This window comes from Ammospiza nelsoni, chromosome 6, assembly GCF_027579445.1.
Source record: "Ammospiza nelsoni isolate bAmmNel1 chromosome 6, bAmmNel1.pri, whole genome shotgun sequence".
NCBI classification, from domain to species: Eukaryota; Metazoa; Chordata; class Aves; order Passeriformes; family Passerellidae; genus Ammospiza; species Ammospiza nelsoni.
The window spans coordinates 29,707,354-29,728,124 of NC_080638.1; the positions used below are offsets into that span (position 1 = coordinate 29,707,354).

Here is a 20,771-nt window from a genome sequence, read left to right on the forward strand (position 1 = left end):
ATTTGCACTTTGATTTAGACCCCACAGCTGAAGGAAAAGACAGAAAGGTATTTGCAGTGAAAAGGAGAACATACGAATCATAAGACAAGACTCTTACACTGTGGACTTCTTGATTCAATCTGAGCTTCATCAAACCACTATCAACTGCAGGCAAAACAAGATGAAACTAAGTAGGACAAACTTGAGAATATTATTATTTAATAAAAAATGCAATGTACTACCATTTTATGTTCTTTTTGCAAAGCATCATAAGGATGTTCCTAACTTCTCCCACAGTAGTGAAGATACTTGGAGCCATGCAGGAAGTAGTTTGTCAATTATTTCTGGTATGAGACATAAAAGTTGGGGTTTGTTGCTCCTTGCAGGGAAGCTGTAGCACTGGTACCAAATCTCTACCATTAACTTTCCTAATGAATCGATGAGGGAAACTATCCAGCATATCTCTTCTTTCTACTTTGACAGGTTTCTGTGGCTTACCTAAAATAAATTAGGCAGAAATATATACACTTGCTCACAAAACCAAACATTTTCCTTCAAAACAACAACAAAGTGGGGCTTCAGGCATATTTTTCTACCTTTTTTCTCAAACATTCCTCTGTGCATGTAATACTGTGACACATAATTCAGTGTGACAGGTCATTTCATGCATCATTTAATTCTTTGCACTGCAAAGTGCCCTTCCACAATAAAGATAAGCTTCATCCCTCCTGCCCCCAAATGCTGTGGACAATATAAAGCAGAGAAGTTCATAAACTACAGGAAAGACAAGAAATCCGATTCACAAGAATCAAAAGGTTGTATTTGGTTTCTCTTCCTCTCCTTGTGATAATGTCACCTTGTGATTTCTAATATTGTTTTTACACATAAAAATAAATAAAAGAAAATACTCAGGAAAAATAGGCAAAGACCAAGTAAAACCCAAGTAAAACCCAAGTTTCTACTCAGGATGAAAAGATACCAAAACAAAAGATGATATATTTTTTTTTTTAATTTCAGAACAGAGGGAAAGTAGAAGCTTTGAGAAGATTTGTCAGCGAGTGAAAGAATGTAGACTTAATTACTTGTGATACATCTAAATCCATCTATTTTCTTCACATTGTTTTTTAATACCTTTTAAATACATCTATTAAAAAAAATTGTTTTATGACCACAAAGTGTTGGAAACACCAAGGAAACACCTTGGTTTAGCCCACAAAGAGACAATATTGAAGATTTTAGCACTATGTGACTTTCTGTACTAGCCCTGGAAGGAGTTCCAAACAAAAAGCAGTCCCACTGCTGTCCACCCACACCATGGCTAAACACTGCAAAGTATGGATGCAATTCTCCTAGCGAGGTGATAACATTTGGGCAGTTAGCAATCATCAAATAAATGTTTTTCAAGTACTCTACTCTCTGATGTGTTAGTGAGCACTACTAAAATGAAAAATATTAGATAAAATTTAAAATCGGAGCAGTAATCAAAACAGATTGCATATTGTCTGACAAAGGTTATCTTCATTTGGCAATTCATTTATTCAAATATGCTAAATTATGCTGATGGGAAAGTTTGCATAACATAGGACTCAGAGAGGTTCTTTAACTGAGCCACTCAAGTGCTTTGGTCCTTGACTTTGATAGCAGCTATTGCTGGAATGAAAAACCCAAACCTCACAGATTGCTCAGTAGAATGCATACATTAAAAGTGCACATGATTCTCATAACATGATCACCAGTACAGGACTTGTTGACATTTTCATGCACTGAAACTATCATTTATTATGCCAAGACTGACTGGTCCTTTCCCTTTGGCAAAGAAAATGTTGCAAATCAAACAGTAGTTATGAGCTCTGCCACAACAATTACAGTCCTCACCATGGATGAAGTTATTTACTTCAACACCAATTTTATGATTTATTCAGTGGTTCCCTTGCTGTTAGCTCTGAACTTTTTAGTAATGATATTGCTAAGGACAAAAAAATTTGTAACACCTTAGAAAAAGAATAATTTTCCTTCTTAATAAAAAAAGAGATACAAATTTCTCCTCCCCACTCCTAAAGTTTTCCTTCCAAATTCCTGCTAATAATAAATCAAAGAACACATTGCAGTAAACATGTGGCAGTTAATAAAAATGATGCCACATCTGTTTTTTTCTAATCTAAACCTCAAACTGCTGTTTGATTCAACTCTGGCATTTAATGCAGCTAATGCACAAATGAGGTTCTGCTGTTTTAACCCCAATTTTACAATACTTGTAAACATTTTCTGAAGAGAATCATAGGTGTTCCAGCCCTACAGAACACTTGTGCACTTTTCTTGAGCAGAAATGGCTAAAAATGAACCCTGCCAGAGACACTGACTTTAAAGACTTTTACCTCTTTACACCTAACCAGTATTTTTCCTAATTTGAGGGGAGGATGGGGAAGACCTACATGTGGACTGGAAGTCAGAAACTCTACAAAGAAAGGTATTGCTTACTTTTTGGTACTTCATTATACAATCTTCTCTCCAGGGCACTGTGTAAGAGACAACTGAAGACACAGCTCACGACACAGAATTGCCCAGCAAGAGCACAAGGCACTCTGGCCCTCCTCTCCTGCCAGCAGACAACACAAAAGGCCATCTCTGGCCCTGTAATGCCAACTTGCTGTTTTATTCACTGGGAAAGGACAGGACAGAATAAAAAGAGCAGACACTGCATCCTGTGGCTACAGCTTGGTGGCTGTTCCAACACATGAACACAGCAAATGAGGGAGAGTGAGCTGCCTCCAGAACATGAAACAGCTGCTCTTACCCTTTTTTATATCACTGTCATATGATGTCTGTATCTACCCATGGGTGGATTTCCTTCCTTTCAAACAAAGAAAGCATTCACTCCAGAACATAAAGAGTAAATCTTTTGCATGACACATGTAAGTTTTCTCATGGATTTTGTGTTCAATTAGATCTCTTTTCATGGTGTGGAGGGAAAACATCTAGCACAGGTAATAACACCATAAACATGCTAAATTTTATTTTGCAGGAAGAACTGGTTCTACAACACAGTTTGGACTTTACCTTACTTCCCCAACCAGTGGCTTCTGTACTAGTATACTTTGCTTGCAGAATATTGCTTGACTAAAGAAAAAAATATTAAATATCTATACATCTCAGCTGCACAAGAGTGTTAGCCAGAATATCTTTTTCGCTACATTTTTAATGTTAATGCTTGATGTCAAAATATGGAATTGTTAAATACATAACTATATTACAAGACTTGATTTTTTTTTAAATTGTGGAATGGCAGCTGAGAGACAGTTGTGGTATTTGGTTGTAGTTCTCATGGATTCAAACACTGAAACAGAGTAACATACTAAGAACAACACATAAACATGAATTTTGAGCACCTAGAATTACAATATAAATCACAGATCACATTAAAATTATTTACCTTCCCCATTCCAGGATGGAATGAAAGTAATTTTACACACAGATGGGAAATAGATTTAATGGTTTTCTAAATAAGCAGGGATCATTGTTTTATGGTGCTTAAATTGTTTTCCCATTCCAGCTTTTACAAAAACACTTAGGATCCTCAGAAATATCACTTTGACTTTTAGATACAGAGGAGTTACATGTCAGCATGCCTGATTTGTACCCCTATGCTGTTAAATCTTGTTAGTGCCAACTCTGACACTAGTGTTTCATGGTAAATCATTAGCAAAAGCATATAAGGGGGTTTCACTTTGCTATAAAAATATTCTTCCTACCTGTTAAGGTCACTGAAGTGTTGATTTATTCACTATTGAGGCAGATTCAAAGTCTACCTATTCTATAATTTCCTTTTTCTAAGGTATTATCTCCCAAGTTTTTACTCTGTTCAACTACAAAACAACAAAAGTAGCTCAGAAACAGGATTAAAAGATATCTAGCATGCTTTCCAGCAATTCATGTTTCAGTGCACTAACTTTTTGTAGCAATACAGCTACAGGTTGACCAAAAAAAGAACAGAAAATTACTATAATTATTCATAAGAACGAAACTTGCACAAAGAAATTTACTTAGTGCTTCCTCACTACAAAAAAAATTACACATTTTTAACCATAAATTCTACCCTCAACTAAAACTATGTAGTTCTGCAGCAGTGGGTTGGGTTTCTGTATCTTTTTTTTTCCCAACTCGCATAACAAGGAAAAAGACCAACAACAAAAGAAATCAAGAAACTTACTCCAGAATATTTTTTCCTTTATGTTCCTCCCTCCTTAGCAACCTGTTGTACCCCTTATGCAACCTGATTTATCTTCCACCCAACTGCCAGATCCTGCCCCTAAGGACCCACTACCTCCCCCCTTCATTTGTGCAGTTGTCCAAGGACTTGAGGAACAGCACTTAAGGGCTAAATGCTGCTTGCATTGAAATATGGTGCCACATTTCACTTTCCTTCATTTTTCCACACATGAAAGCTAGATAAACAGCTCAGGAGCCTTCTATCTGAAACCGTTCCTGGGGAAGGAGAGGAGCACACTAACCACGAGTGCTTTCAAACTGAAAGCCAAATGTGGTGGCCCACACCCATGCTGCAGTGGATAACTGCTCCCTCCTGGAGTGCAGCTCTGAGGTAGAAGATGGTGCTGTGACAGGAAATGGTAGGTGGAAACAACACTCCTGCAGCACCAAAGGTGCAGCCACTCCACCATCAGTCACATGGAAAGAGAATTGACTAGGGCTGCCTGTGTCCAACATCAGGCAGCAGAAAAAACCATGGCTGGGCTCTGAGCTCAGTCCTGCTGTACACTCTTCTTCTGGATTCATGAACCTTATGATGCTATCAGTCCTTGTCTATTAGCAGAGGAGATGGGCACAAATAAATAAGCAAAACTTTTTTTTTTTTTTTTTTAGTGTCAGTCCCTTTAATTAGCTGAACACTATAAAGAGATGATTCTCATTTAAGCATCTTGATTATAGACTTCTGGGGCACTTTGTTCCTAACCTGCTAACAGAGAGCAGATGAAGATGTTTAAGCTACAACCTTTGTTTGATGAACATTTTTCATTTTGACCAGCTCCTGAAGCCAAAAAGTTACTATATTTTTCAGGTAGATTGAGTAATGAGCTTTTCAGTAAGTTTCAGTAACACTTCAGAGCAATTCAGTTACTCTCCTCTCTTGCCACTTTATTTCTACTACAAGCAGTTTCTTGCTCTGACATAGTGTCACGTTTTTATGAAGATGGAAAGATGAAATGTGGATCCTTCTATTAATACATGAACCCTGCAACTTGCAAAAAGCCAAGAAGACTTATTTGAAGTAAAATACTCTAAGGACAGATGCACATAATTCTCATGCTTGGCTGATGGGAAATATATGCATGTATGCACACATAGACTGTAAAATAATCAAATTCCAAATATGAATGAGCATGAGTCAATTGAAATTTCTTTATTCAACCACAGCGGAATGCTGGGTCTATTCATGTTTTCACAAGAAAAACTAAATGCAAAGGGTATACCGTGGACTACTTCTCTTCACAATTTTTAATACAGAGGATTCTTTCAGAAGTGATGTTTTATGTTCCACATAAAGGAGACTAACTAGGAAAGTAAAGAAATCCTCTGAAATAAATACTGTTGACAGATTTTTTTCACTACTTACTTTACCATAAGTCAAAGTGAGTGAGCAGGATTTGGTACTTAATGCCAACAACTTCATTAAAAAAAAAAAAAAAAAAAAAAACAAAAGCAACACTAATAAAAAATCAACAGGAATTAGACACTTATCCTCCACCTAAGATGTCTCACAGCACTAGCTGTCTGAAGCACAAAGGCAGGAAACACAAGACTTCATAAATCTGTTATTTAACCAGGGTGGTGAGGCAACAGAGTCCTTATACCTGGAGTCAGCTCAGCAAGACACAGCCCTGTGTTTCTCACCCACCAGTAAGACATTCATAAGAAAATTAGTAATGGCTGAATAACTGGATAAAGAAGTTTAAAAAAAAAGAAAGATTCTCTGCAAGCCCTCTTCAGTTTTGTACCAATATCAAGTGGCCCCTATTAGTGCTAGGAAGTGTGCATGAAAAGAAACAAGCCCCGACAGCCCGGAGATCAGCAGCTCCGGCTCCACGCTGGCCCGTGCAGCTGCTCCGGCTCAGCGGTGCACAGGAGCTCTGCGGGAGCAGGGCGGGAGGCCGTCCATAATTCATGGCTGAGCTGCCAGATGGAAGGCGAAGGGCTGCACGCTGCCTGGTGATTTCCAAGCTGGCGTTCTTGAGTGTCCAAGGCTGTTAATGTGAGCATGGCCAGCAGGTATTTACTGGTGTCTTCCAGTACATAAATGAGCTGCTGGAAGGGGCTTATGCTAGACTGCATCCCAGACCTGAGCAGCTCTCCAAAATGCTTGCTGAGATGGGTTGGTTTCTACCAGAAATTCAACACCAATTGCCTCCATTCACATTCAGGAATCAAGTTCATAATCAGAGAGGTCTGACTGCTTTCTCACATTTAACACTCTTATCAGAATTAGGCATCTGACATATAGGCTACTGACAGGTTGTCAGGTAACTAATACTGCAAAATAAACAAAATAATCATAGATCTTTATTCTCTGCTCATAGTCCTTATTCAGACAAAATATTTGCCACCAAATTCCACATATCATTTGTCTGGTCACTTCTGCAGCTATCTTGAATCCATGTAGTCAGTAACAGCCTTTTCAATATGATATCAACTTCAATATACCTGGATGCAAAAATTTGTGTCACTCAATCACTGCTTCTGAATTTCAGGTCACCCTGAGGGCTTAATGCTCATCTTCCAGGTATTAGCTGTTTCCCATTTTGTTTAGATTTCTGTCCTTCCCACTACCCTGTTATTAGCAACAAGTGACTGTCACAAGCATTTTGCCTTTGCTTTCCAGATGTAGTAAGAGAGGAATTTGGATTCTCTTTCTTCAGAACATGCAGCTCCTCTTTGCTGGTTCTCGGGACTTCACAGGAGGTTACTTCCCACCTTGCTGCATATCTACCTTCAAGTGCCTCAGTGTCCGCATCTCCTTTGTCATCCTGCTCCCCACCACACACCTGTTCCTCTGGAAGTACAACAATTTGTCACTCACTAATCCCAAGCTTGGAGAGCTCTCTGGGAAGTACCAAACATGCTCAGGAGGGAGAGGGCTCCAAAAAATGCTGCTTATTCAGTCTTGCTCTCTATATTTGGTGCTTCCTCTGAAACTCCCTGTTTGTCCAGCTTTTGAACCCACTGTCACACCCACATTTGGTGGGGACGGGAGATATCAGATACAATTACAATTCTACAAAATTCTACAGTTACAGTTCTACAAAAACAAGTGGTTACGTATTAGAGAGAGTTCATCCCTCATGTCAGTACCAGGGCTACAGGAATTCCTGGAGTGAGCACTGAACACGTATTTGCCCTCAGACAACACACACACACACAAGAGAGACCTTATATACAACCCAGTTATATGGGAACAACTCCTGGTAAAACTTGCAGCCCTCTTGGAGAAGCAAACCTGAGAGAAGCTGTGTTTCTGTTACTCTGGTTTTTACCAGACTACCTAAGACACCTTTCCTTTCTCAGCAGTCTACAGTGCACCCAGTTTAAGACCAGCACCAGTTACATGCCTCCACCCCAGCTCAGGGATGTTTGTTCTCTTGCTCTGCTTCAGAGCTTGCTGCCCTTGTCAAGGTTCCAACACATCTGGCTGTGAATCAGGACACAGGAAAAGCTCTACTTGGTTGTAGTGCACAGAGTTGGATGACAGCTGCTTATTAAACTTTGGGGTGCAGAGGAGGGCAAATTCTTGAACAGAAAGACAAACAGCCCAGAATTCATTATTTAAAATGCATTTGGTTACCTGTTGAGAAATTCACAGGAAGCTTTCCCTCAACTTCAGAAAATAGCAAAAGTTACAATATGAACAATACATGCTTCATACTTAATCACAAATGAAAAAGGAACTATTACCTTAATAGGTAAGTGCCACTGAGTGCCTCTAAGTTAATGTTGGCTTATCATTAAGGGAACTGTACCAGAGCCTTCAAACACTGCAGGAATCCATATTTGCAGTTTTACTCAGTATCTGCTGAAATACCCATTCACACAGCACAAACACAGGTATGTGCCCCACATTCACCATCACTTTTCACACCACCTTTTCATGTGGCAGATTTAAGAACAAGAGACACTAAATTTGTGACATCTCCAACAGCTCCTCCCTGTTATTAGAAATTAAACTGCTCAGTTACCATATAGTATCTTTCAGTGGTTCTAATTCTGAGAGGGTTTTCATGTTTATGGGAGTTTCAACAGGCATTGGGCCATGAAGTTTTTCTCCATAAAATACCATCACATATTTTAATTTGTTATTCCTTTATTATTAAATAATTCCTCTTGATGATAACAATCTCAGTTTTTCCATATATTTTTGCATTCACAGCTCCAAGTATTTTCTGATCATTTTCATTGATAAGTTTGCATTTCATTAGGGTTTATGAGCATTTCTATGAAAGTGTAATAACTCATACCACTGAAGTTGTGCGCACAGTTTGTTCACTCCTCACAGCACTGTTCCTACATATGTCAGTCTTAGGTATATAGAAAATTTCAGGTCACTTCTGCATCAATTTATTGAGAAAATACTGACAAAGTATAGAGTAGATATTTACAGTATGCTGAGTATTACCTAGCTGAAAAGATCAGTTTGAAGGCTCTGTGATGAGTAGGAGGGAGGAATACATTCATGCCAATCCACTGAAATAGACTGGTTGCCACTGCCAACAGCTATGCTTTGGCTGATAAAAGTCTTTGAGCAACAACAATTGCTGTATGCTCTGCACAAGGAAGTACAGAAATGAATTATCCACAAGTAGTATTATTCTCAATTGCTGTTGAGTTTTTCTTTACTACAGCCTTCCTCAGATCTCTTGTATTATTTAAAACTAATGATGTTTCAGTCATTCAAAAATGCTACGTGTAAAAATGCTGGTGCATCTGCTTCATCTGAATGATGCCAAAGGCAACTTCTGGCATGCCCCAGTTGCTGAGCTCAAAACAATTTTTTTAGTGATGTATGCATGAACAGGGGTTTGCTGCTATATGTCCTAAATGGAAATATCAAAAAAGTCTGTCTTTTTAGATTGAGACTTCTGGGAACTGAAAACTAAACTAGCGTAAAATATCCCTCTCTCACCTTCTTTGAGGTGAGACACCTCATCAGTGGGTGTAGATATAGGCAGAGGTGAGCAGTGGGATGCTGGAAGAGACCTTGCATCACAAATTTGGGATAATATATTTCAAAGCCTGCACCTGGCCTCCTGTACTTGTATTCCTATTCTTGTTGCTGTTGCTTTATCTGCTAATTCTTTATCATAATTTCCTCCTGTGGAAAGCAAAATGAGAAATCTCTCTCGTTCCTGCAGTTTATTCAACCAACCAGCCTCAGCAGCTGAGGTCAAGTGGGGATAGAGCCACAGCTCCTCTGCCAGCTCCCCCCCATGGCCTGCTTTGCCCTCCCCAGCCAATCCATGGGGCTGTGCAAGCAGCAGCTGGACTTGAGACGCTGTCTCTCAAAGCATGCTGCTGAGGGATCAATCTCATGCTCCATTTTCTTACACTGTCTTGTGTCAATCAAGTCTCTTAAACCAGTAGCAGCCCTTCTACAAGTTTTAATTTTTCTCAATGAGGTTCTCAAGGAATTGTAGAAACATATGGCTTAGATGTTTTTCTCTTTTAAAACAGAAATTTAGGAAAAGTATGTTCTGTCTTGCCAGCTTTATCTGTCTGCACAATTTTTAAAATAACTTGTGACTGTGCATGCTAGAGGATGCTGTTTCTTACAAACTTTTAATGCCTGTATTAGACAAAATTGCATTTATGAATTAAGTCTTATCATCACCAAGGCATAAGCAAGCTACTAATATAACACTAACTGCTATTACTATTAGCTCTGGGAGGCCAAAACTTAGTCCTGGGACATTTCTAATTGCAACTGACATGAACCTTTGATTTTTGCTCTAATGAACGGAATGAGCAGGGAACATCAGACTATATTTTGGAAGAGAAAAGCTGCCTTACAAACCTATTCCTTACCTGTCTGGCAACAGTTCAGTGACCTTCACAGCTGGGTGAAGAGTTACAGAAGAGCAAACCCCAGGAAGATGGAGAGCCCCCCTGACTCAGACATAAACCAGGGAATTAAACCTATTGTTTGCTTCAAGTCACAGACAGCAATCAGACATGAACAGGAGAATCACTTGCTCATCTTCTCTTGGATTTTAAAGGTGCTTCCCCAAAACAATTAAAATTGAATGCCCAAATATCACTCAAACAGGTAAAAGCTGGAGCAAGCCCTGAAGCCTTTCACTATCCCTGCCCTTTCCTTGCCTCAGCCAGCCTCAAGGAGGGGGAAAGGCCACCAGCATTCCAGCAGCTCCCTGAGACTGGTAGCTTTTTGCCAGTGAGCATTTCCAGCCTCTTCAAAAGAAAAGCATTCGTTTCTGGATAAGGACAAGGTGGACCCCAGTTCTTACCACAAGCACACTGGGTCCCTGGGGACAGGCTGTGCCTCCTCAGTCCTGTTTGAACCTGCTGCATGCATTAATGCAGATGAATCAAGTTTGACTCACCATCCATGCATGTGGGACAGCTAATGAAAATGGATGCAGCTTCTTGCACAGACAAGGCACATAAAAGACTCTTGCACAGCCAGGCTAAGTATCTTTAATTAGCAACACACCTCCATTACTGGCTTTAAATGGAAAATTCAATTTGCACATAATTTGAAAGCTTTTTACAATCTTTAATTAGCAGCAACTATCTTAGCTAATAAAACTAAATACCTTTTGCACATGCTGTTACTTAAGAGGGCATGAGGTGCAGCTGCTCAGGCAATCAGCCTTTCACAAGAGCACTCTGGAGACAGCGACCGTGAGGAAACCTGGAGCCCTCCAAGGGGCCATGCTATCACTGCAGCAGCTTCTTGCAGGGTGCCTGGCCAAGCCTCTGTGCAGCTCTGCCCTCCACAGCTCCTTGGACAGGCTCTTCCAAAAAATGAAGAAATGGCATTTCTCTTGCAAAGACTGTCCCAGCTGAAAGAGGCAGGCTGCCCTGGCCATAGCATTGGGTGGCAAAGGCAAAGCTGTTGCATTGCCTTGCCCTGTCTCCATCCCACCATGCTGAGCAGCTGCTCAGTGCTTCCAAGCTCATGATCTTTTCCCTGAGCAAAGAGGAACACTTGCAGATAGCATGGGGTTGCTGCAGCAGTTTAGAATATCACTGCCCTCAGCTGTGTGTACAGGATTTGCAAATTCCCCCCAGAAAAGTCTGCAGAAGCAGATCAGACTGCAGATTGTATTCTTACGTCTTTGTGCAAACACCACTTCAGAATAGCTTTAATCTATTACACTGGGCTCTGAAGAGGTGCAGCTAAGGCTGAGACCACAAGCTCTTTCCAGTCTCTTGTGCAGAGAGTAACACCCAGAGTAATGTCACCCAAAGCCACTCTAGCAAGGTTCCCTTCAAGCTCAGGCTATGGCACAGGGAGGGTGTGAGATGTGCAGTGGACACTTGCAGACAGAATTTTTGTTTGCTCACCTTTTCCGCCTTCTCTAGATCCGACCTTGTTGTCGTCTTATTGCAAAAGTTCCATACCTCCTCAGTGATTTCTCACAGGCATCCCCTCACAGCACTGACTCCTTCTTCTTCCCAGTACAGACAACAAACTCCAACTCTTTTCACAGCACAACCCACAAAGTCCAACTCCCTCCTCACCCAGCTAACCCACTCTTTTGTAGCACTCGTCTTCCCATTGGACACAGCTGTGGCCTGTTAAGGGCAGGCCTGTTCCTAATCTTTGGTGATTAGTACAGCTGCAACTCCTCAGGTGTGAGACTACCTTCTGCACCATCTTTATTTTCTTACATTCTATCCCTCCACATGACCTCTAGCATGGCAGTGGTGTTTTAGAGATAGATAGCTGTTCACCTGCTAAAACCCCTACCTCTCCTCTTTTCCAGCTGTGATCCCTCTGCAGTCAGAGTGTGGCAGATGTGGCTGTCAGCATCCCTCATGGTGTGCAAGTGACTCTGGAAACACCAGCATCTAAGCAGTGAGGCACAGTAGTCAGGTAACTTTGGTTCCCAAGTGGCACAACCCACAAATTTAGTAACTTGAAAGCCTCAGAAGACTAGGTAGATTGAAGTAGAGCAAGTGTGTCTGCACTGTGGGACCCTTCACTTATCTTCTCCCTCCAGAGAAAGCTGAGAGCAGACTCACAAAAACCAAACCATGGCACATCTCTGGGATCTTCTTGTGTCACAGAGGGCACATCTATTCTGCGCAGTGATTGGAAAAACCCAAATGCCTTGTTGTTCTCAGTGTCTCAGCCTCCTTTAGAGCCTCCAGCCATCTGAACTTTGAGCTACACAACTTCAGCAATTTTCTCAAGTACAAGTCTTTAATTGAGTAATACGTTCACTTCATCAAAAAAAGCCTGTTTTAGAAAAAATCAAGTCTTTGCCATGGAACACCCATTTCAGAGGATTGCTCATTTTCTTTAGCTGTGCATTTTGTGGGGAATGTATGAACTGCCTTTGGCAAAGATCTGGCAGCAGAGTCTATGACAGTGTTCTGAGAAGCAGCTTCTTATCTGACTAGAGCAAGACTGCTGGTCACATCTCTTCCCTGACAGCTCAGATGATGAAAAAAAGTGCTGTATTCTGTTCTGTATTTTGTTTTTGTTGTTATTTTCATTGTCACTACTCATACCTGCCAGCTTCTTCCCACTCTAAACAGTTTAGAGTTTTCATTTTTTTTACTTGAGGTGTTCATTTTAACACTGAGAGCAAAGGAAGTAGTTACATAGGCATTATACTATCCTCAATACTTTTTTTATTCAACACCTAGATAACAGTCACTTCCTCATTCAAAGCAGCGTCTGAAAACAGCATGCTTATTTTAAAAGATACCTCAAATTATTGAAGAGTACACTAAAACAGAGGTGGCTGTCAAACTGTGGTTCATTTGACAATAGCATATATTTTAACTATTTAAAAACTTAATGGAAAATTGTAGAGTGAAAGAAGTACCTTTGAAGCTCTATACACACTTGCATGAAAATACAGACAATTTAAAAACCACTCAACCTCCTGTGGCCACAGTGACCTAAGAAACATATTTACTGAATCTATTGCTACTGGCAATATTCAGTACACCAGAGCAAACCAAATGAAAATCAAGTTCTTGCTCTCTGCTAGAATTTTACCCAGTGTCCCTCAAACAAGACCTGGAAAGCCCAAAGCCAGCTCGTGCTTCCTTTCACAATGCAGGTGAAAGCCAGCTGGTTCTACCAGGATTTCTTCTGTCCTTCAGTTACAAGAACTGAACCATGCATACGTACATAGCAGTGATTTCTCAAGGTTTCAGAGCAAAAAACAAAAATCACACCAAATTTACTTATTATTCAGCAGCACTTTCTCTGTCCTTGGCACTTTTTTGATCACTGATTGTTGATCACTCTAAATGATCAACGTTACTCTTCTCAATTTTCTGTGCTACAGTCAGTGATCATAAATAACAGATCAAACATGAGCACACAGTTTAAGGAGGGCCACCCTGCTTCATTTTGTTATCAGCATAAATTTCAGCATTGCATTTTTTCTGGCCACCTCTTACCCCAAGAGTAGTGTCATGTCATTCCTGATTAAAATTTTATTATGACTTTAAGAAATAAGTGTACATTTAAGCTAATTTATGCTAATAAAACCCTTTTCCTCTCCACATTAATCTACACTGTGCCCTCTGCCACAGTACTGCAGACTTGAACATCAGCAGTGGTTCATGAGCAGCAAAAAGCTGTGCTGCAGATCAGATCCAAATTATCTTGGCAGATCAATTTGGAAGCCTGGGCTGGAATACAAGTGTGGCACAAGGAAGGTACAATGCCATGTACATGTATGCCTGTTTACATGCCTGGTAATGGCCAGGATAGGGAGCAAGTCCAAGACTGAAATTGCACAGGAAATTTTTAAAAATCAGGATTAAGATGCACTGCCAGGGCTATGAAGGAAACCTTCCACATAGGCTGCATACACTGTGTCTGACTTGGAGCCCTTAGTCACATTTCCATGAATAAAATCAAATGCAACTTCCATGGAACAGGATCTGTGTCACTGGGCTTATTCCAACAGTGTAAATAACCCTCGCCTCTCCAAGTCATTCACGATGACTGCAGCATTTGCAAAACCTGCAGTTTCAGATGCTGCAGGAGGCATCAGAAGGGTATGAGGATATACATTATTATCGTCCTTTAACTGATGAACCTAAATAAAAATAAACCATGGGGGGAAGTGCAGGGACAAGTGCAGCAGAGGCCCAAGCTGTTCTGCACAGCATGCTCCTCCCTGATCTATATTATTATCCAAGATCATTTACAGACCTTTTCTACTGATATGGAAAATTCACATTTATTAATGAGCCCCAAACACACATCAGCAGTAAACAGAAGAAAAAGATCTCACTGGGAAGGAATCAAATGAAAAGAGTATGGTTGGAGTGTGGCAGGAACAGGCAAAGAAGGTAAAGGCTGCCCTGGGATCCCACCACCCCATGGCTTCAGGCAAGGCTGCAGACAGCCTGGGAACAACGAAGGTGAGAGGCCAGGCTCTCAACAAGGTAAAGGTCAGTAAGTGCTGGAGGTGTGGTGTGGGCCCAGGTACTAAACCATCAGTCCAGAGAAACACTCAAACACATTAACAGAGCTGCTGAGACTTCCTTTGCTCCACGTGTCACATGGGAGGCAAGCTGCCTGTAAATGCAGAGCACTTAAATTTTTTGATCTCTGACAAGCAAACAGTGCTCAGTCCCAGTGACTTATCTGGTGGCACCCTATCTGCCTTGGCTCCTCCAAATTTCTACTTCTCACAAAAATCTTATCTTCTTTCTCTGAAAGGCAGCCCCAAGGCAGGTGACTCTTCACCTTTAAAATAGATTACTTGTCAATCTATTTTAACTCCAGTCAAAAACTTCAACATATTTCAGTAACTCGGTCCCACAGTTACTGTGCAATATGAATCTGAAGCAACAGCCTTGCTCCGCCCCACACAAGAATGTGAATACCTGGCACAGGATTTTTGTTTACTTTTTAACCATAGATCAAGATTCAGCTTGGCTCTCTAAGATCCTAGCAGGGATGATTGGAGGACAAGCAAATGTCTGAAAAGCTTGTACCAGCAGTCTTTTAGTGACAACAGCACTCAACTGCAGAGCTTTTTCAACTAAGACATTTTATAATATGTACTGTACAAGATGATACCAGGGAATACAGCTACTACAAACTAATCAATCCCATAGGATTAGAAGCAGTCTTCTGAGCCTAATGCCTGTTAAGGCATCTGAGAATTATTCATCATCTCATGATAACCCTATTTTCTCTAATGTATTATTACTTACATGTTAATGGCACCCTTACAACATTTAGAAGCCTATTGCACCCAGCACCATGCTGCCATTTATTTCCTGTATATGTACCATTTGGCTGTCATCAAGGTCTCTTCTCAAGCCTTTTTAGCTGTTGACCCAGTTTAATACCTTCCTGGAGACTGTCATCCTAGCTGTAATTACAGTAAAGAAGGACTTAACAATAAATGCATTTCTCCAGAACCCACAGCATCTGTTAACTCTTCTCTTAGTGTTTGTGCCTGTCTACCAGGCATATTACAAAAAGATACAGGAAGCATTAGGAAGCACAAACTCTGTCTTGCCAGTACAATTCACCTAAGAATAAATATTTAGCTATTACTAATGAAAACCTAAAGCTAATGCTTTAGTCAGGATTTTGCAGTGCTATACAGGCTTAGAGAAGAATCTGGATGTTGTAGCAATTTGTGGTATGTTACTCATGACACTGCAACCTGGCTTTACCTCAGTGGTGATTACAGCTTGGCCATCACTCAATTTAACCTAATTTGAGTGTTCTTTCTCTGACATTAAGATTGCAATGAGCCCTATCAACAACATCATAATTGTAACACACATTAGAATAAGACAGACCATACACTACACTCAGTAGCAACCTCTAAGATTATTTGAGCTGTATGACTTCAGGTATAGCCATACTCTATAATGTAATATATGCTTGGTATTTGCTCACATTTTCCTGTCATTTTCCAGTAGTCTTCCCTTTCTGCAACTCAGATCTGCACTAGAAGTAGTTAGTCTGCTGACAACTTGCCAGATGATCCTGGAAATTAATTTATCATTCATAGTATCAGACCAGGAATCCCCAAATGTTAAAAATAAGCCAAGAAATGAACAGGCCACTACTACTTATCACCCATCACTCCCTACAGAAGAAACCAGGAAAGAAAACTGCTTTGAAGTAACCCTCATGGTTTTTCTCTTCCTGGGCTCTGTTTCCATGTAGGAAGGGCATCTTTCTCTCTTTCTCTCTTCATGGAAAAGTATTTCTATGCCCATATGAACCTACTGGAGCTTAGAAGACAATTTGCACAATTTCCCAGTCAACAGTAGGAGCTCCAAAGCTGGGGCATAGAGCTCATGGGGCTGTGCTGTCCTGTGCAGGTGAGATACCAGCTTCGAATGCAGGGTGAGCTCACCTGGCCAGGCTCACACCTCTCACATTCCATCCATAAGCGAGCAACTGACAGAGGTGTCAATCCCAGCAATAGGTGGAAGTATCCTTTGAAATCAGGACACCCAGAACAGAAAGATGCAGAGCTTCCTAAGCATCCATAATAGTTCATCAGATTTGGGGGCACAGCACTCAGACAGAACTTGAGAGAGATGAGGAAAGGAAACAGGGCTCTACACCAGCAGGGGTGATGAGAACAAGTCAGCCACGTCAATCCCCATAGCCTTGACTTCAGTGTTATTCTCTATTACTATTCATTAACTAATAGCTAGGAAGCACTGACTAGTAAGGAACAAACATGACAAATGAAAACTCACCAAAACACAAAGCTTGTATCAGTCTTGCACAAGGTTTTACATTTACCCCAAACTCAAGACCCAAGAGCTGCTATGCACATTCAAAACACCACAGGTGTGTCTCTCCAGCATCCCAACACCAGGATTTAGCAGTTCTTTGAGTCACTAAGTAAGAGATATTAAGCTGCACTCTGGCACTAAGGAAAGCAATTACCACTACTCAATAAAATTTGCAGCTATGCAGTCTTATACAATGTGACAGGTTAATCATGCTTCAAGGCACAGTATGATTGCCTAGGGGACATGGAAAGCACTTCTTGCCCACAGTGTTTTATGAACAATTATTCTTATCTTTCTCCAAAACAGGAAGAGAAATAGATGTTACAAATATGGCCAATTCAAATTATGTCAAATCATGTGTAGGGCACTAATTTGCACAAAAGAGCTATCAGAACATTTTTATCATTTCTATTTGCTTCTTTTTTAATGAAAAAAAAGGCAATTGATGGAAAGGGCTGAAGTTCTATGACATATTAAGAAAACATGATAAAAAATGTTCTAGTTTATGCCTTCTCTATTTTTAATACTCACGTAACTTAAGTTCATTCACTGTCTGTTGATTAAAACTATTTACATGCAGGTTTTGTTTCACCTCCCATTAAAAGACTGATTGCAGCTATGGCACAACTAACAAAATATCCTCCTCTACTAAATTAAAAGCATGAGAAAACAATGAAAATTTAAAATATTTTCACAATAGTTAATAGTTAATAAAATTCATATGGGAAGCATCCCTTGAAGAATGAATTTTACTTCTCATACATAATATGAATTATATATGACAAAAGTGGAGCAGGAAAACATACCTGTTTCTTTATGGCAATATCACTGCATGGATGTCAAGGAGCTCTTATTTTAACCACAATCACAATATTCCATCATTTTCACAGTAATCTAAAACTTTGAGAGCAAGACTTCAATGTCAATATTATTTAACTATCCAGTTATTTCCTAAATTGCCAGCCAACTTGTCACTTGATAATTTTAGTTCTAAAGAAAAAAAAATCCCACCAAAACCAGACACAGTGGAAAATACACACTGTCATTAGATAGAGTAATTCCAGACTGTTTATTAGCACTCTCATACAAACTGTTATAAAGGTTTGCATGGATAAATCAAAGTTAAGACCAGGGATGAAATTCCTAGAAAACACAGGATTAATTTATCAAATTAGCTTAGAGTATTTTCATGGTTGATGGTAAGTTTATGCTATTCTCCAGTCCCTTTCCATTCACTCATATGAGAGAGTATGGGGAATATAGATCTTATGAATACCTGACTTTTGCTCATATCCTGATTAAAACCAGGTGATTTCCCATGGGGGGTACAAAGAGATAATACAACAGCATAAGATTTTTTTTCTCTTGGCTGTGTAGATAATCCAGGCACTTGTTCTGAAAAGAAAAAAGTGCAGAACTGTCAGCTAAGCAGAGTCCAGGAGAGCAGAGAACATTTTTTAAAGTCTGCCAACACTGAAACCTGTAACAGAAACATCCAGGGTTTTTTACTTTCTGGAGAGAGTGCGCTTGTAGGAATGCCTGTCAAAGCTCCAAGACCACATCTCTTGGGGACAGCTGACATTAAGGCTTTTTCTTCTGAGTTGCTGAAAGTAGGTCATTCTTTTTACTACCGTCACCCCTTAGCAGAGGGAAGTTTCTTTTATCAAAGCCATACTTCTCACAAATGCACTTCAAAGAAAACTTTCCATCCATGTTTTTCTGTTTGGATTTTGTAGGGAAACTTGCACAGCTATGGAAATTTTTTCCAAACACAGCCGCCATATTTAAAAAAAACATTTTTATCTGAGTTACTGTGCTTTGAATTGATGTATTTTTCTTCTAGAGCTCAAAATTTAAAAAAAAAGTATCTAGCAGAGCAAGCTCCTCACACAATATGTACCATTTTCATTACAAATTTTCAAACAGTACTGAAACAGTAGAAATTATTCTGCCATATTCATGGCACATCACTAGTATTTCATTGACTTACACCAAAGTACTCTAAACGTGATTCAGCATAGGTAACTTGAAACTCAGGACACATGCACCCAGTGGATACAGGGATACCCCGGGCATGCTGCACTGAGATTTCTAGGATTTTTACCTGAAGTCAGCTGTGCATGAACCTGTGGCACTGTGTCCTGCTGTACTGAGCCCTGCAGCACTGGCCATATCGTGCAGCCTCAGCTGCCCACTTGTGGGTGGATGTTCTACCCTTGCTCCATGACATACCATAAACATTCCATGTCCATGGTCCCTGCTCTGATTAAATGTCATAGGTTCTGTTTTACAAGCATATGATTCCTCTTTCTTTTTGATCAAATCCTGTTGGTTTTAATTAGGATTAGTTCAGGTTCATACAAGCCTGAAGCAGCATTAAATCCAAGCACTTCTGAACTTATAGAAGACCAAACTCTTACCATTCCTTTTTTATTCCTAAGATGGGAGGGGAGCAGGGTTTAGAAGTTTTTGAGTTCCTTACAACTGAATGGCGTATTTATTTTGCTAGGTAGATGCTGGTTTGCCTCCTGCATAATCCCCTCAAATAACTCTAAAACATTTTCTAGTTCTTTAAAACAAGTGAGCAATTTCAAAAGATCACATAAAATTTGGCATAGGAATAGAATTCAGGAACTGCCTTTTATTCTTATCACATCATTTTATTGAGGAGGCAGATTACAAATATGTTTCTCATATCAAAAAAGAGGAATCCAAAAGTAACTGGCCATTTCTTCCTTCTGTGCAACTGCAGCATTGCAGCAAATAATTTTCCATCTGGCAGCTGGTCTGCCTGTACCATTTTCTTCCCATTAGTCCTGCTTGAGGTTTAGAGGTATCAGCACCAAGCAGAATGTCACTGTTACACAGATGAGATCTTCCAGTTCCCAGCTGATGGATGATGCCCTCAGGGCACTGCCACCAAGGTGAGGCCAGGCATCCTCATAGGAGAGCCTGAGGGAGGAAGGCACAGCTTCTGCACTGTGCAGCTCTTCAGGGAGAACAGCCTCTGGTCTACATAAGAACCAACAGAAAAAGAAGTTTCTCCATCTCCAAATTGTATGCTGTTCACATTTTACAGTTCTCAGTATTCTCTGCAAAATCCTGCTCTGACTTTGTGGGATGTGGAGTTAAGGCTGTTGGGGCTAAGGACCGAATGCACACTAGGAAGCAAATGTCTGGAAAGATTCTATGTAGGGAATACATTATTTTAGAGACTTTCCAATGGAATTATGCACTGTACCTTGCACACAGTCGGCTGAACAGTGAGAAAACATTTACAGCTATACCAGGAGCCATAAGGTATTTGTAGTAGCTGTTTTTGTATTGCCAACACTTAACTGAGGACTAGGAACCTTTTGGCAGAAATGGTGCGTGTTTCAGGTGAACACAGCAAAGCACAGCTTGGAAGCAATGTCAGTCTTCTCCAGATCAGTTCTAAAAAGGAGCTGGGAGTTTTCAGAACTGGAGATTCGGCCATAAATACACCCATATGTTATTCAATATAATTCTTCTAAAATAAGAACAACCATGTAAGTGACAATAGGGCCCAGAGTACCTTTTCCACCCAACCATTTCCTGCAGGGGAAGAAAGAGAAGCAAAGAGGCCAGAGGCTATAAAGGGGTCACATTAAATGCTGCTGTGCTCCTTTACTCAGGGATTATGGGAGACTGCCACACTGCCATAGCCCACGGGGTCCTCTCCACTTGAGACCTAGATGATAAGGAGGAGCTCATGGATGACTTCTCTTCCCTTTCATGCAGTAAAACACAAAATGCAAGAACACAAAGCA

At 40.3% G+C, this 20,771-nt stretch overlaps 1 protein-coding gene and 1 long non-coding RNA gene across 5 annotated transcripts in view; both read right to left on the minus strand.

Moving 5' to 3' along the window:
* The window catches only part of RGS6 (regulator of G protein signaling 6), a 247,350-nt gene that overhangs the window by 110,777 nt on the left and 115,802 nt on the right, over positions 1 to 20,771 (minus strand). The window lies entirely within an intron of this gene.
* LOC132074083 (uncharacterized) overlaps positions 19,602 to 20,771 on the minus strand; it is a 40,885-nt gene continuing 39,715 nt past the window's right edge. The window contains exon 2 of the long non-coding RNA XR_009418579.1: positions 19,602 to 19,992. This is a non-coding gene — a long non-coding RNA (uncharacterized LOC132074083). The remainder of the gene's footprint in view (positions 19,993 to 20,771) is intronic.